The sequence below is a fragment of the Canis aureus genome, chromosome 27, assembly GCF_053574225.1.
Source record: "Canis aureus isolate CA01 chromosome 27, VMU_Caureus_v.1.0, whole genome shotgun sequence".
NCBI lineage: Eukaryota > Metazoa > Chordata > Mammalia > Carnivora > Canidae > Canis > Canis aureus.
Genome location: NC_135637.1, coordinates 32217022 through 32231148, shown reverse-complemented (window position 1 = coordinate 32231148; position 14127 = coordinate 32217022). Strand labels below are relative to the sequence as shown.

Sequence of the window (14127 nt, the reverse complement as noted above, 5' to 3'; positions counted from 1 at the left end):
TATACTTTAAATTATATATATACTTTTAAAAAATGATTTGCTGCATGTTTTTTTAATATTTTTTATTTATTTTTTTATGATAGTCACACGGAGAGAGAGAGAGAGAGAGAGAGAGAGAGAGAGAGAGAGAGGCAGAGGGAGAAGCAGGCTCCATGCACCGGGAGCCCGACGTGGGATTCGATCCCGGGTCTCCAGGATCGCGCCCTGGGCCAAAGGCAGGCGCCAAACCGCTGCGCCACCCAGGGATCCCTGCTGCATGTTTTTAAGATGGTTGTACATTTCAGACTTCTATAGACAGTCCATGAAAATGCCATTACTCTCTGGTCAAACTCTGGTACTTGCTAATTTTATAGGAGACCTTGGTACCTGGTTCTTCCTCCCCATCCCCAAGGCGCAAGCTTTGGGTCATTGTCTGTCCTTGGTCCTCTAATCTGGCCTCACACCAGTCTCCTATTTGAAAACGGTTTTTCAAATACAAATCTGACAGTCTGCTACTTAAGTCCTGAACAGCTCCTCTGGACCCCAAGATCAAGGACATAGCACATAAGACACAGCACGGCGCACAGCATAGCGTGGTACAAACACTCTCCCAGCAGCTCCCTAGGGATCTCCCTGAAGTGCCTGTGCTGCTCCCCTCAGCCCAGGCTGTTCCCAGGGCCCCACCAGTCATATCAGTTTGATCTGTCCCAGTCCCTGGACATGACCCCCTTGGTGCAGGCCAGCCCTTTTTGGGTCCCTAGACCTGGCCCCTGTAAATATTTATGAATGAGTGGCAGGGAGGACATCCTTGAGAGAGTCTCATCCAAGCCCTTGCTCCCATCTCTAACTGCCTTGCAGACCATCTCTACTATTGCACCATTTTATTCCCACACAGGACATGCTGATGAGATCACAGTGTTCAGTTCTCCGACTTCTTATAGTCTTGAGACCGTGCCTCTGTGCTGCGTGACCTTGGGGAGGTCAACCTACCTCTCTGGACCTCTATATTACTCTGCAAGATGGGGATAACACCAGGATCTGACTTGCATGGCCACAGAGAGAAATGTTCTGCCCTTAAAACGATTAGTACCGGCTGGGCACATCTTGCTCCTGCCTCCGTGTTTCTGCCCTACCCAGAGGACAAGGGTGAGGCAAAGGTGGCACTAGTGCAAAATGTAAGAGATGCCAAAAATGCAATCATCAAGATAAATAATATTTTCATACAATACTCAAAGCTAAAAATTCGTGCAAAAAAAAATCCACGCAGGACAAATATCAACACATTAAACACAGCTAGTGTCTGCCCAGGCCCCTTCTCTCTGGCTGATTCTTCCTTCACCCCCTACTTCCCTTCACCACTGCTCTCTTCTTGGATGCCCACTCCTGGCTCCCCACTCAGGGAACTCCATATATTCCCACCACGACTCTTTTGGCTCCTTACCTGTCTCATAGGCTTCGAAAGCTGGACATGCAACTTCTTCCTGCTAGGGCTCTGCTCGGTGGTGCCGCGTTGGGGACAGGGGGCCATGGGCACCCACGGCCAGACTCAGCTGCAGTAGGGGTTCTGCTCCAACAGGGACCTCACAGCCCATCATCGCCTCATATGCTCTCAGGGTGGAAGCTCGGCTTGAACTTTCTGGAGAGGGCCCAGTGCCTCTTGTTGGCAGCGGCTTCCCAGTGTGCCTGGCCCAGATGGCCCTGTCCTCTGCCTGGGCCTTCTCTGGTCCCTGCACCCAGTGCCCAGCCCTCTCCAGAGCCCATGGCTGTTACTCCTGGGGAGCTCCCTCAGAGTGACATCTGCCAACTGCCCTGCTGTGGTCAAGTCCTGGGCCCCACCTCCTTCCCCTGAAGCCTGACCATAGTCCCCGCCCCTGAGGTCCCGGGCTGGGCATACCTGACCTGCCTTTTTTCCCTATTATTCCCCAAGGGTGTCCCAGATCTGTGGAGCCTCTCCCTGTGGCCTGAAGCGGCCGTCAGGAGCAGCTGAGTGCCCAGTGGGTCAGGAATCACCAGGACCCGATTCCTTGGGGGTGGAGCTCCAAGAGGGGCTAGGGCTCCTCTTCTGCCCAATACCCCCAGGCTGGGTCCTTGCGTGCTCCACTTCTTTGGTGAGTTTGGTCAAGACTGGCTGGTTCCCCTGTGGTCATCTCAGCTTCTCAGCTGGGCAAGGGCCCCGCAGGGAATGATTCTACATCCCTCACTCAAGCAGGCTCAAGAATGTTGAAACTTTCCATATCTAGGTGACTTTTGGGCCTTAGTTCCCTCATCTGTAAAATGGACACAGTTCTTCTGCAGCAGGGCTGTCATGAAGATGAATGAGATCATGTGAATGCTAAGACCCAGATATAGCAGGTTTTGAATGATTGCCCATTCCCTTTCTACCTTCCTCTGACTTTGGACTTTAGAACAACTGCTGGTGTGTCCTGGGGCGCGTGTGCCTGTTTTACGGGTGAGAAGACTAAGGTCCAGAGAAATGAATGCAGGGGCCAACGTTATTCTGGGAGTGGGCGTCAGGGTGTGTGAGAATCTAGGAGCGATGCAGCAGCTCTCTGTCCACCTGGAAGGCTTGTGCTTTGCTTGCAAGAGAGCCGAGGTTTGGGTTCTTTTAGGAAGGGATGCAGGAGAGACGGGCTGCACAGGTGCTTTGGCTTGAGGTCTGTTGGAAAGGCCAGGAATATAATAAATAGGTAATGCAGTAAGACTGATGCAGACAATGGGGCCGGCTGCTGGCTGGGCTGAGATTGTCTTGCCCATTTGAGAATGAGAAAATTGATGTTCAAGCAGGCTCTATGCAGAAACCTGACCCTGGCGCAGCTCCAGAACATGCTTTGTTGATGACGACCCCACTCTCCAGGCCTGGCAAAGTCACCGCTCAGTGCAGAACAGGTGGCAGGATCCCGCCTGTCAACCAGAACCTCCCCTTTTGCTTTTCACTTGTCTTTTTTGCTGCAAAGTCTTTCATACACCTGCTCAAGTGCAGGTCTACAGTCACATAGGGTCTCTTGTTTCTGTGTCTAAAAGAAGCGTCCAAGGGCCTGCCAAAGTAACTTTCCTGGAAGGTCCATTTAAGAGCTGTCTGGCCCATGTTTTTTTTTTTAAGATTTTATTTATTTATTCATGAGAGACACGGAGGGGAGAGAGAGAGAGAGAGAGAGAGAGAGAGAGGAGAGAGAGGCAGAGACACAGGCAGAGGGAGAAGCAGGCTCCATGCAGGGAGCCTTACGTACGACTCGATCCTGGGTCTCCAGGATCAGGCCCTGGGCTGAAGGCGGCGCCAAACTGCTGAGCCACCCGGGCTGCCCCTGGTCCATGTTTTGAGTCAGGCACTCCTTAACTTTCCTGCTACATTTGGCAAAGATCATCCTTTCCATGGGATGAAGCCCATGCTTGCCTCTGACCTTGGGTTCCTGGTACCTTGGGGGCTGGAGCAGGGTGAGCCCCAGGGGTGTAGGCTGAAGCTCTTCCATCCCAGCACCCCTGTGTGAGTGTGACATGCACCTGCTATCTAGGGCCTAGAAGCTGTGGTTCTCTGGGGGATAGCCTCAGCTGTTGGGAAGAAGAAGGGGCTGTCCCTAAAGGCAGCATCTCAGATGTACCCCCTTTCCTACCGCTGCACCTGCCACAGCCTCTGGGCAGCCACTGCTGCAGACCACATCCTCTTGTGGTGGCTGTGGTCAGAAATCTGGGTCTGGCTTGTTTCCTGGGGACCCCAGAGGGATGAGCTGGGTCTTCCCAGTTGGTGTAGCTGCAGCTCCGGCCCACTTAGTCCTGCCCCTCACCCCTCCCTGGATTAAGATTTGCCAAGGGCAAATATGGCTGGGCCAGGGGAACCCCGGTGCAGCTGTCCTGGTAGGCCCCCTGCTGAGGGGCCCCGTCTCCTCTGTGCCCTGCCCCAGCTCTTCTATCATGGAGTGGAAGGGGTGCATCCCTATCCAATCACTTCGGCTCTGCTTCCCATGTCAGAGGGTGTCCCCAGCCTCCTGCTGGTCAGTCTCCTGCCCACTCTGTACTCCACAGACCACAGAGACTGCCTGCATCGGAATCTGCCCAGCTCCTTTCTCCCCTCCACCCTAAACTCAAGCTAGCTGGGCCTTTTCATCTCACTGTTATGCCTGATGTGTGTGTGTGTGTTTGTGTGTGTGTGTGTGTGTGTGTGTCTGGGGATGTGACAAAGGTTCTGGAATCTCAGAAAGTTCAGAGTCAAGGTCTGGCTCTGTAGCTTCTGAGTCCCCCTCTGAGGGCTTCCCATGAACCCTGAAGACCTCTGCCTCCCTGGTGATCCTGAGGGTGCAGCCTTCCCTCCCTAGCTCTCCTCCAGAAAATGGAAAGAGAATTATACTGCTTCTGTAGATGTCACAGACTCACTGCCCTGGTGGGGGCCTTCTAGCTCCCTCAACTGATGAATAAACTGAAGCAGAGAGAGAGAGAGAGAGAGTTTCTTTCCTAAAACACACAGCAATTTGGTTAAAGACTGTGTTCTGGGACTTACCAGTACCAGTCAGAGACCTGGGAGGATTAGTCTTTTTTTTTTTTTTATTGCTAAAGAGGTGTGGCCAGTCTGGAACTGATGGGTGGGATGGGGGGGGCGTGCTTCAGAACATTTCAGTGACTTAACCTCTAACATTCCCAATTCAACCGCCTGGAGTGCACCCCAAGAGGACAGTCCAATAGGGGGCAGCAAAGACCAGCAATAGAAGGAGGCTGAACCCCAGAAAGGACTGGAGATCAGGAAGGGTAGGCCGGAGGCCAGGGAAAGGTTCCAGCCAAGGGAGCAGGTGGGAGGATGCTGAGTCCAACTCTGGTTCTGCACGGTGTCCACCTCATCCCTGGAATCACCGCCTGGGGGGAGACAAGTGAAGTGAGTCACTCCAGAGTAGGGTGGGATCTGACCTGACTTACATTTTTGATGTTCTCATCATCACAGAATTTTTCTGCATTCATTGCGATTTCCAAAAATATTGCATTAGATATTATTTATCTTGATTACTGAGTTTTGGGGTCCTCCCTTATATTTTACATGCAACTACAGTGTCTTACTCTGCTCACACTGGTCGTGTCCCTGGAACTCCAGGAAACTGTGGAGCAGGTGGGAGTTAAACAGGGGAACGGAGTTCTGGTGGGCTTTGCCAACACCCTGAGGTTCCGGATTCACCTCACCAGATGGGTTGATCTTTGCATAGTGAAGCCCTGTTTTCCAGGCCCTTTCCAAAGTCAGATTGATACCTGGGAGGGGAACCCTACCACGGCAGGACCTGCGTGGCAAGTGGTGGCTTGGTAGCAGCCACAGCTCCTTCAACTCTTCCACCAGGAACAATCATCTTAGCAGGTTCTCATCTGGACAGCACATGTCCTTAGAGGGTGGTGCAGTCTCCTTTATTACAGTCACAGGAAGTGCTCCCTCCTAATGGCTACCAATACTAATGTGATTTATATTTGATTCAGACCTCAATATTCCCTAAAGCCCACACATTCTCCCATTTATTTATAACTATATTATATGTGGCACAACATCATAGCTATTCCATTGTATGTTGCAAATTAGATATTAACAAATAGCCTAATGTCCTATTTTGTTTATAAAAAGTTATTATAAAAGAGATGATCATCACCATGACCAAGTAGGATTTATCCCCAGGACACAAGGCTGGTTCAACACTCGTAAAACAATCAATGTGATTCATCATATCAGCAAGAGAAAAGCCAAGAACCATATGATCCTCTCATTAGATGCAGAGAAAGCATTTGACAAAATACAGCATCCATTCCTGATCAAAACTCTTCAGAGAGTAGGGATAGAGGGAACTTTCCTCGACATCTTAAAAGCCATCTACGAAAAGCCCACAGCAAATATTATTCTCAATGGGGAAGCACTGGGAGCCTTTCCCCTCAGATCAGGAACAAGACAGGGAGGTCCACTCTCACCACTGCTATTCAACATAGTACTGGAAGTCCTCGCCTCAGCAATCGGACAACAAAAAGACATTAAAGGCATTCAATTGGCAAAGAAGAAGTCAAACTCTCCCTCTTCACTAATGACGTGATACTCTATATAGAAAACCCAGGGATCCCTGGGTGGCGCCGTGGTTTGGCGCCTGCCTTTGGCCCAGGGCGTGATCCTGGAGACCCGGGATCGAATCCCACATCGGGCTCCCGGTGCATGGAGCCTGCTTCTCCCTCTGCCTGAGTCTCTGCCTCTCTCTCTCTCTGTGACTATCATGAAAAAATAAATAAAATCTTTATTAAAAAAAAAGAAAACCCAAAAGCCTCCACCCCAAGATTGCTAGAACTCATACAGCAATTTGGTAGCGTGGCAGGATACACAATCAATGCCCAGAAATCAGTGGCATTTCTATACACTAACAATGAGACTGAAGAAAGAGAAATTAAGGAGTCAATCCCATTTACAATTGCACCCAAAAGCATAAGATACCTAAGAATAAACCTAACCAAAGAGGTAAGGGATCTATACCCTAAAAACTATAGAACACTTCTGAAAGAAATTGAGGAAGACACAAAGAGATGGAAAACTATTCCATGCTCATGGATTAGCAGATTAATATTGTGAAAATGTCAATGTTACCCAGGGCAATTTACACGTTTAATGCAATCCCTATCAAAATACCATGGACTTCCTTCAGAGAGTTAGAACAAATTATTTTAAGATTTGTGTGGAATCAGAAAAGACCCCGAATAGCCAGGGGAATTTTAAAAAAGAAAACCATATCTGGGGGCATCACAATGCCAGATTTCAGGTTGTACAACAAAGCTGTGGTCATCAAGACAGTGTGGTACCGGCACAAAAACAGACACATAGATCAATGGAACAGAATAGAGAACCCAGAAGTGGACCCTGAACTTTATGGTCAACTAATATTCGACAAAGGAGGAAAGACTATCCATTGGAAGAAAGACAGCCTCTTCAATAAATGGTGCTGGGAAAATTGGACATCCACATGCAGAAGAATGAAACTAGACCACTCTCTTCCACCATACACAACGATAAACTCAAAATGGATGAAAGATCTAAATGTGAGACAAAATTCCATCAAAATCCTAGAGGAGAACACAGGCAACACCCTTTTTGAACTCGGCCACAGTAACTTCTTGCAAGATACATCCACGAAGGCAAAAATGAACTATTGGGACTTCATCAAGATAAGAAACTTTTGGGGATCCCTGGGTGGCGCAGCGGTTTGGCGCCTGCCTTTGGCCCAGGGCGCGATCCTGGAGACCCGGGATCGAATCCCACGTCGGGCTCCCGGTGCATGGAGCCTGCTTCTCCCTCTGCCTGTGTCTCTGCCTCTCTCTCTCTCTCTGTGACTATCATGAATGAATAAAAAAAAAAAATTTAAAAAAAAAAAGATAAGAAACTTTTGCACAGCAAAGGATACAGTCAACAAAACTAAGACAACCTACAGAATGGGAGAAGATATTTGCAAATGACATCTCAGATAAAGGGCCAGTTTCCAAGATCTATAAAGAACTTCTTAAACTCAACACCAAAGAAACAAACAATCCAATCATGAAATGGGCAAAAGACATGAAGAGAAATCTCACAGAGGAAGACATAGACATGGCCAACATGCATATGAGAAAATGCTCAGCGAGGAGGGAGAGTTTGACTTCTTCTTTGCCAATTTGAATGCCTTTAATGTCTTTTTGTTGTCTGATTGCTGAGGCTAGGACTTCCAGTACTATGTTGAATAGCAGTGGTGAGAGTGGACATCCCTGTCTTGTTCCTGATCTGAGGGGAAAGGCTCCCAGTGCTTCCCCATTGAGAATGATATTTGCTGTGGGCTTTTCGTAAATGGGCTTTTAAGATGTCGAGGAATGTTCCCTCTATCCCTACACTCTGAAGAGTTTTGATCAGGAATGGATGCTGTATTTTGTCAAATGCTTTCTCTGCATCTAATGAGAGGATCATATGGTTCTTGGTTTTTCTCTTGCTGATATGATGAATCACATTGATTGTTTTACGAGTGTTGAACCAGCCTTGTGTCCCGGGGATAAATCCTACTTGGTCATGGTGAATACTTATCATAATGTACTGTTGGATTCTATTGGCTAGTATCTTGTTGAGAATTTTTGCATCCATGTTCATCAGGGATATTGGTCTGTAATTCTCCTTTTTGGTGGGGTCTTTGTCTGGTTTTGGAAGTAAGGTGATGCTGGCCTCATAGAACGAATTTGAAAGTACTCCATCTCTTTCTATCTTTCAAACAGCTTTAGTAGAATAGGTATGATTTCTTCTTTAAACGTTTAATAGAATTCCCCTGGGAAGTCATCTGGCCCTGAACTCTTGTGTCTTGGAAGGTTTTGGATGACTACTTCAATTTCATCCCTGGTTATTGGCCTGTTCAGGTTTTCTATTTCTTCTTGTTCCAGGTTTGGTAGTTTGCAGCTTTCCAGGAATGCGTCCATTTCTTCTAGATTGCCTAATTTATTGGCATATAGCTGTTCATAATATGTTTTTAAAATCGTTTGTATTTCCTTGGGGTTGGTAGTGATCTCTCCTTTCTCATTCATGATTTTATTAATTTGAGTCTTCTCTCTCTTCTTTTTAATAAGGTTGGCTAATGGTTTATCTATCTTATTAATTCTTTCAAAGAACCAACTCCTGGTTCTGGTCCACAGTTCTTCTGGTCTCGATTTCATTGAGTTCTGCTCGAATCTTAATTAACTCTCTTCTTCTGCTGGGTGTAGGGTCCATCTGCTGTTTTTTTCTTTAGCTCCTTTATGTGTAAGGTTGACTTTTGTATTTGAGTTCTTTCCAGTTTTTGAATGGATGCTTGTATTGCGATGTATTTCCCCCTTACGACTGCTTTTGCTGCATCCCAAATATTTTGAATGGTTGTATCTTCATTCTCATTAGTTTCCATGAATCTTTTTAATTCTTCCTTAATTTCCTGGTTGACCCTTTCATCTTTTAGCAGGATCGTCCTTAACCTCCACGTGTTTGAGGTCCTTCCAAACTTCATGTGATTTCGTTCTAATTTCAAGGCATTACGGTCTGAGTATATGCAAGGGACAATCCCAATCTTTTGGTATCGGTTCAGACTGGATATGTGACCCAGTATGTGGTCTAATCTGGTGAAAGTTCCATGTGCACTTGAGAAGAATGTGTATTCAGTTGCCTTTAGATATAAAGTTCTATAGATATCTGTGAAATCCATCTGGTCCAGTGTATCATTTAAAGCTCTTATTTCTTTGGAAATGTTGTCCTTAGAAGACCTATCAAGTGTAGAAAGCGCTAGATTGAAGTCCCCTAGTATAAGTGTATTATTCTCTAAGTATGTCTTAACTTTGGTAATTAATTGATTGATATATTTGGCAGCTCCCTCATTCGGGGCATATATATTGAGGGATGTTAAGTCCTCTTGTTGGATAGATCCTTTAAGTATGATATAGTGTCCCTCTTCATCTCTCACTACAGTCTTCGGGGTAAATTTTAGTTTATCTGATATAAGAATGGCTACCCCTGCTTTCTTTTGAGAACCATTTGAATGGTAAATATTTCTCCAACCTTTTATTTTCAGGTTGTAGGTGTCCTTCTGTCTAAAATGAGTCTCTTGTAGACAGCAAATAGATGGGTCCTGCTTTTTTATCCAGTCTGAAACCCTGTGCCTTTTGATGGGGTCATTAAGCCCGTTTACGTTCAGAGCTACTATTGACAGATATGAGTTTAGTTTCATCATGATATCTATTCAGTCCTTGTACTTTATGGTCAACTAATATTTGATAAAGAGGAAAGACTATCCATTGGAAGAAAGACTGTCTCTTCAATAAATGGTGCTGGGAAAATTGGACATCCACATGCAGAAGAATGAAACTAGACCACTCTCTTGCACCATACACAAAGATAAACTCAAAATGGATCTAAATGTGAGACATGATTCCATCACAATCCTAGAGGAGAACACAGGCAACACCCTTTTTGAACTCGGCCACAGTAACTTCTTGCAAGATACATCCACGAAGGCAAAAATGAACTATTGGGACTTCATCAAGATAAGAAGCTTTTGCACAGCAAAGGATACAGTCAACAAAACTCAAAGACAACCTACAGAATGGGAGAAGATATTTGCAAATGACGTATCAGATATAGGGCTAGTTTCCAAGATCTATAAAGAACTTCTTAAACTCAACACCAAAGAAACAAACAATCCAATCATGAAATGGGTAAAAGACATGAAGAGAAATCTCACAGAGGAAGACATAGACATGACCAACATGCACATGAGAAAATGCTCTGCATCCCTTGCCATCAGGGAAATACAAATCAAAATCACAATGAGATACCACTTCACACCAGTGAGCATGGGGAAAATGAACAAGGCCGGAAACCAAAAATGTTGGAGAGGATGCGGAGAAAAGGGAACCCTCATACACTGTTGGTGGGAATGTGAACTGGTGCAGCCACTCTGGAAAACTATGTGGAGGTTCCTCAAAGAGTTAAAAATAGACCTGCAAAAAAGAACAAAAACAAAACAAAACAAAAACAACAACAACAACAACAACAAAAATAGACCTGCCCTACGACCCAGCAATTGCACTGTTGGGGATTTACCCCAAAGATTCAGATGCAATGAAACTCTGGGACACCTGCACCCCAATGTTTCTAGCAGCAATGTCCACAATAGCCAAACTGTGGAAGGAGCCTCGGTGTCCATCGAAAGATGAGTGGATAAAGAAGATGTGGTTTATGTATACAATGGAATATTACTCAACCATTAGAAACGACAAATACCCACCATTTGCTTCAACGTGGATGGAACTGGAGGGTATTATGCTGAGTGAAGTAAGTCAATCGGAGAAGGAGAAACATTGTATGTTCTCATTCATTTGGGGAATATAAATAATAGTGAAAGGGAATATAAGGGAAGGGAGAAGAAATGCGTGGGAAATATCAGAAAAAGAGACAGAACATAAAGACTCTTAATTCTGGTAATCGAACTAGGGGTTATGGAAGGGGATGAGGGTGGGGGTGGGGTGAATGGGTGACGGGCACTGAGGGGGGTACTTGACGGGATGAGCACTGGGTGTTATTCTGTATGTTGGCAAATTGAACACCAATAAAAAATAAATTTAATATAAAAAATAAAATAAAATAGATGATCACATAAAATTGACATTATTTTATTGCTTGACCATGTCTCCAGACACATCCTCTAGTTTTAAGTGATTTTATAATATTCCCCCAATTACCCACCCAGAGGTTTACTCGTATTGACAAATAGATCCAGACAGATACTACCAGAAGCACATCCGAATAGTATCATTGACAGTGAGGACTGGCTTTACCAATTAGATTACACAGTGTGGCTTCTCCCTAGATTGAATGATTCATATTGGCAGCCCCAAATTTTGGAGAAAAAAAATATACTTAAAGCACATGAGAAGATGAAAGCATGTTTCTCAAAAAAAAAATACTGTATTTGCAAATATGCATGATGATTATAGGCATTTTAATTTTTTCTCAATCTCTTAAACTCTGTCACACACAAAGTGTCTTTTAGTAAGTTCTGGTCAAGTTCCTTGGTGCATATCCCTGATATGAAATTAGGAAAGTGGATGACAAATGGCTGGGAGACAGTTCTGTGCAGATGGCCCCCTTTTCCCTGGAAGCTGATTCTGGGATGGGGTCAGACTGCAGGAGGTTTACCGGAAGAGTGACTGGAACCAACTCGTGTACAAGGGATGGATGGGAAGCAGGGTGGACAGAAGAAGAAATCAGCTACTGTGGAGCTTTGCTGCTGGGATGGCCCTTCCGAGCTTCTCCAGGTGGGCTGAGAGGCTGGGCCTTCAGACTCTCACAATGATCAACCTTTGGACGCCCGCTGCCCAGGTCAGGACCATGACTTGGCTCCAGGTGGCTCTCTTCATCAAGGTTGCTCACAGATGAAGGCAGGGCTGTCTGTGGGCACCTTTCCCAGCAGATGGGGCAATAAACCCTTCATTCCAGAAAGGGTCTGGTGGTGCATCAAACTGTCTACCAGTTCAAGTCCTCTTGAAGTCAGGTGGTTTCCCATTCTCTGCTTTCAGCAAAATTATAAGAATATGAAATAGAGCTGCCAGTTGATAGGTCATTGAAAAAAATAATTTTTCACAACTGGCCACTAATGATTTTTAGCATATAGGTAGGAAGAAGCTCAGATCTGTGAGTGAAATTGTATCACAAATTTTCTGTTTATGGGGACAAAGTTTCTTCGAGTTGCATATAAAAATGGAAGCCAGAACAGAAGAGATGCAGGGCCCTGCTTCATTTTAGCAGGATGTTATATTCATCTATGGATCCATGTATCAACTCTATTTAATGATTATCTACATGAAGTTTAATGTTTATGTTGTTTTGATCACATATTGCTATGAATAATTATGATGCAAACCCAGTGTGGCAGAAAAGAATTTAATGCTCAAGATTACAGGCTATGAAAGTAAATTTTAGGGACACCAGGGTGGCTCAGTGGTTGAGCCTCTGCCTTTGGCTCAGGTCGTAATCCCAGGGTCCTGGAATCGAGTCCTGCATCTGGTTCCCAACAGAGCACCTGCTTCTCCCTCTGCCTGTGTTTTTGCCTCTCTCTCTCTCTCTCTGTGTCTTTCATGAATAAGTAAGTAAAATCTTGAGAAAAAAAGAAACTAAGTTTTAGAATGTAAATTTAATGTATATTTCTAGGACTGAGATGTACAGGGGGACAATGGATAAAAGATTTTGAGGTATAAAATGGTATAAATGGATGGAAAATTTCTAAATGTTAGAGAAGAATTTTAAAAAAGAGTGGGCATCCAATCACAATGTTACTCACTTCCGTTCTATATATGTAAAGCGTGTCGTCAATGTTTGACACACCTCTGATGAAACTTTACATATCAACTTAGAAAGCAGCAGGGAGTGTGAACCCGGATTCTCTTGGGGGTGGGTGGGTTGTGGTGCGGAGCGCCCAGCTGTGGACTCTGTCCTTCTCCCCTGAGGAGATTCTTCTCAATGCATAAACGTCCAGGCTCTCTGTGCAGAGTGATCACATAAACTAACAGGCAGAAGGGCCTCCGCGAATTAGGGGCCAGCTAGGAGCTAACTCCAGGGATCACTCCTGGGAGAAGTGAGTGAGGAGCTAAGACCAGAGAGGGGACAATGTTCAGCTAGTAGGGGGACCTCTGGGCCCACAAGGTGCTGACCACAGCCTCTGTGACTCATAACAGTACCCCCGCCACCTGCCATTTCTCAGCAGGGTAAATGGAGGCACTGAGAGGGCAACCTGCTAGAGTCTCCCAGCCCTGGAGGGCTGGGACCAGGACCAGAGAGGATGGCTGACCTACTGGCCTACAATTGCTCAGACAGCTGGTGAGAGTGAGCGTCAGGCCAGGGTAGGAGGGTTTGGGTCCCATTCCTCTATCTGCCTGTGTCTCTGTGAGTCACTGCCAGGTGCTCCAACTGCCATGGCTGGTGGCACAGTAATAGCCGCGTCCTCGCTGGGGGCCCACTAATGGTCAGGGTGGCTGTGTTCCCCGAGTTAGTGCCTGAGAATTGCTCAGAGAATCCTGAGGGCTGGGAGCAATCATCATCGATAAGCATCACGGGAGCCTGGCTTGGCTTCTGCTGGTACCAGTGAGCACTTTTTCTTCCAGAGTTGTCTCTCCCACAGGTGATCCTGGCCATCTGTCCCAGGGCCACTGACATAAACAGGGATTGAGTCAGCTTGTTGGCAGCCATGGAACCTGCAAGAGAGGACATGAGAGGTGGGTTTCCAGCTGAGGGACTCTGCCTTCCTGGCCTGGCCTGAGCTCCAGGGATTCTCTTACTTAGCCCTCAGAATTGGCCCCTCCCATCAATCTCAGCCCAAGAGGCTCATGGGCCTGGTTGGAGCCTTTGAGCCAATGTGAACCCCTGGGCCCTCTTCTCTGGGTAGGTGTAGCCCCTTAGAGCTCACACTGAGCCAGTGAGCACAGTGGGGTGTTTCACCCCTCCAGCCCCTCATCCTGTGGCAAGGTGAAGAGATCCTGTCCCCCACTGCAACAGGAGCTCACAGTCAGGGTCAGGCTTGTCCCAAATCCCAATGAGCCCAGGTGTAGCACCTATGTGGTGAGCCAGGAGGCTGAGGAGTAAGGGGTCCAGGCCATTGTGGAGGTGCCCTGATTCTGCTTCCAAGGCCT

The 14127-nt window shown here is 46.3% G+C and overlaps 2 protein-coding genes and 1 long non-coding RNA gene across 12 annotated transcripts in view; all 3 read right to left on the bottom strand.

Annotated features, from left to right (window-relative positions):
- The window catches only part of LOC144299119 (immunoglobulin lambda-1 light chain-like), a 228115-nt gene that overhangs the window by 15855 nt on the left and 198133 nt on the right, over positions 1-14127 (bottom strand). The window lies entirely within an intron of this gene.
- Positions 1-14127, bottom strand: part of LOC144299118 (immunoglobulin lambda-1 light chain-like) — a 64885-nt gene that overhangs the window by 36877 nt on the left and 13881 nt on the right. The gene's annotated exons all lie outside the window — the stretch shown is intronic.
- Positions 11100-14126, bottom strand: LOC144299124 (uncharacterized). The gene is made up of 2 exons (XR_013365901.1): positions 14050-14126; positions 11100-13692 (listed from the first exon to the last, which is right to left on the bottom strand). It is a non-coding gene; the product is annotated as an uncharacterized LOC144299124 (long non-coding RNA).